This window comes from Amphimedon queenslandica, unplaced genomic scaffold (genome assembly GCF_000090795.2).
Source record: "Amphimedon queenslandica unplaced genomic scaffold, v1.1 AMPQUscaffold_13470, whole genome shotgun sequence".
Lineage (NCBI taxonomy): Eukaryota > Metazoa > Porifera > Demospongiae > Haplosclerida > Niphatidae > Amphimedon > Amphimedon queenslandica.
Genome location: NW_003546294.1, coordinates 373,281 through 375,458, shown reverse-complemented (window position 1 = coordinate 375,458; position 2,178 = coordinate 373,281). Strand labels below are relative to the sequence as shown.

At 36.3% G+C, this 2,178-nt stretch overlaps 2 long non-coding RNA genes across 3 annotated transcripts; one reads left to right on the top strand and one right to left on the bottom strand.

Annotated features, from left to right (window-relative positions):
• Nucleotides 1-536, bottom strand: LOC109580955 (uncharacterized). Its single transcript, XR_002184448.1, has 3 exons — nt 498-536; nt 342-402; nt 1-62 (listed from the first exon to the last, which is right to left on the bottom strand). It is a non-coding gene; the product is annotated as an uncharacterized LOC109580955 (long non-coding RNA).
• On the top strand, nt 515-2,178 carry LOC109580956 (uncharacterized). 2 transcript variants are annotated; one of them, XR_002184450.1, is made up of 4 exons: nt 515-592; nt 640-729; nt 783-2,023; nt 2,099-2,178. It is a non-coding gene; the product is annotated as an uncharacterized LOC109580956 (long non-coding RNA). The 2 variants fall into 2 exon arrangements; XR_002184449.1 differs by lacking the exon at nt 515-592 and having other exon boundaries at nt 619-729.

Sequence of the window (2,178 nt, the reverse complement as noted above, 5' to 3'; positions counted from 1 at the left end):
TGATAGTTCCAATGGCTAGTAAGCTGCTGTGTTTAGCCCAAAGAGTCAGAGATAGACCTTCCCTAAAATTAAATTCCTTCAATTAATGTATTAAATTTATTTTCATTAAAAAAAATTTTCTACTACAATGTGGAGCTTGCAGGCACTGCTGAGTGAAGCTCAGTTACTATTGAGAGTATTAAAAAATTAAATTACTTTTTCTACATCAAAGTGGCATAACTTCTTACACATAAGTGTAGTAGTGTATACATGCATAAATTTAATGTAATCAAATGACCAATTGATATTCAAAATGACTGACCCAGGATAAAAATCAATGGACATTACCCATTGAGACTTACTTCAGACCATTTTGGAGTTTAGAGACTTCATGATTATTAAAATTCCATAAAAATAAAGTACCTACATAATTATTAAAATTTTTTGATCAGCTAAAACAGTAAAATTAACAAAACTACAAATAAATCATCTATTCCATGTATTCCATGTATTCTTACCTTCATCAAGTCAGCCATCTTGATTTAAGGGCGTGGTTTATGGCCCACCCATGTGCTCACATGTGATTTGTAATGAGATCTCTTTAGCACAGAAAGTAAATGAAAATTGCTATATTTTTGTTTTGTTTTATATACTTTTTAGAAAATAAATGGAACCTCCACCAAACTCAGCAGTAGTTGTACCTCATGGCTGGCAGAGGCTAGTGGAAAAGAGACGTGTCACTTACATTAGGTATGCAAAATTATTTTTATCTTTTATTTATAATTAATTTTTATTACATGTAGTCCTGATAATAGAGCTCTCCACTCTCGTGAAGAGGTTCTTCATTATTTGACATTAGCTGGTACCTGTAAATGTCGCCTTCGATGTCCTTTTATGTGAGACAAAATGCTTCATTTTGATCCCGCAAGACTTATTGGACTCTCAAGTGATACTATACGTTTCACTTCTAATTCATTGTGTTTCGTGAAGCCTCACCTCACTTTGCATGAAGTAAAGAGACATCCTTAGACTCAAAAAAACTCAATCTAAACCCAAGCAATTCTCATCGTCAAGTAAATTAATAAAAAACGAGCTGTCATTTCCCCTCCTTACTCTCTCCCTCCTCCTCCTCATTCTACTAATAAAATATCAAAGCCAACTGAGCCAAAGACCATGCCCATTTCCAATCTCATCAATTCTAAGACTCAAACTCCTTCTCCAGCTGGTAATGTCGTCCAAACAAACGTCTCCTATCCTGTCTTGAATCTTCATGCACTGGTTAGTTACATCACTATAGCAACTTCAAATAAAAGCAGCACAACCACTTCCACTAGTATTTCATTGCCTTGGCTGATGAACACCATTCAGAAGCAATGTTCAGTATCTCCATCATTACTTGCTAGTTCCTCTAGTCCTACTCATTGTCTCAGTTTCTTTTTGTTTTTTCTCCTATTCCTAAACTATCAGTTCCTCTCATAACTTTGTCTCCAAGCTCTGTTTCTTCTGTTGCTAAAAATAAACTGCTTCCTACGATGCCTGGCCACACTAATGTTGAAGGATTCTCTCCACCTGTTACATGTACATTGATCAAGAACACAAGATCTTTCAACACAAGTGCTAATTTATCACTACATATGAGTAGCCAATCACTATCAAGTTCTTTGTCACCACCTTCCGCAATGGAAATCGGTAACTAAAGTTAAAAGACTAATGAGAGTATAAGTAAAGGAGGGATGAATGTTACTGGAGATATGACTGAGAGAGAGGGTGGTACATTGAAGGAACAAGTCTCTAGTAATGTGAGTGAAGGTAAGATAAGAGGGAGAGAGCACAAGTACATGATAACCAGGAGGGAAGGAAAGAGCAGCCTTTAGATACTGAGTTGGAAAAGTGTGGTGAGTCATTGAAGCAATGCTTAGAGTCGAAAGGTCACTTGGAAAGTGTCCAAATTGATAGACCTGACGAGCAGAGTAATGGAATAGTACTACCTCAGACTTGTGACCTTAAAATGGATTTTAACATGACGCAATTTGATGGAATACATGTAGGTGATAGTGCATATTGCCTTTATCCTTTACCCTCAGTTCTCCTTTCTCTCTCTCTTTCTCCTTTATTTTAGAGGTTCATCTCCAAAGATCCAGTCAGAGAAGCATTCTTCATCTCTAATAGTTAATGTCACTCCTACTCTAACAGCTGCTA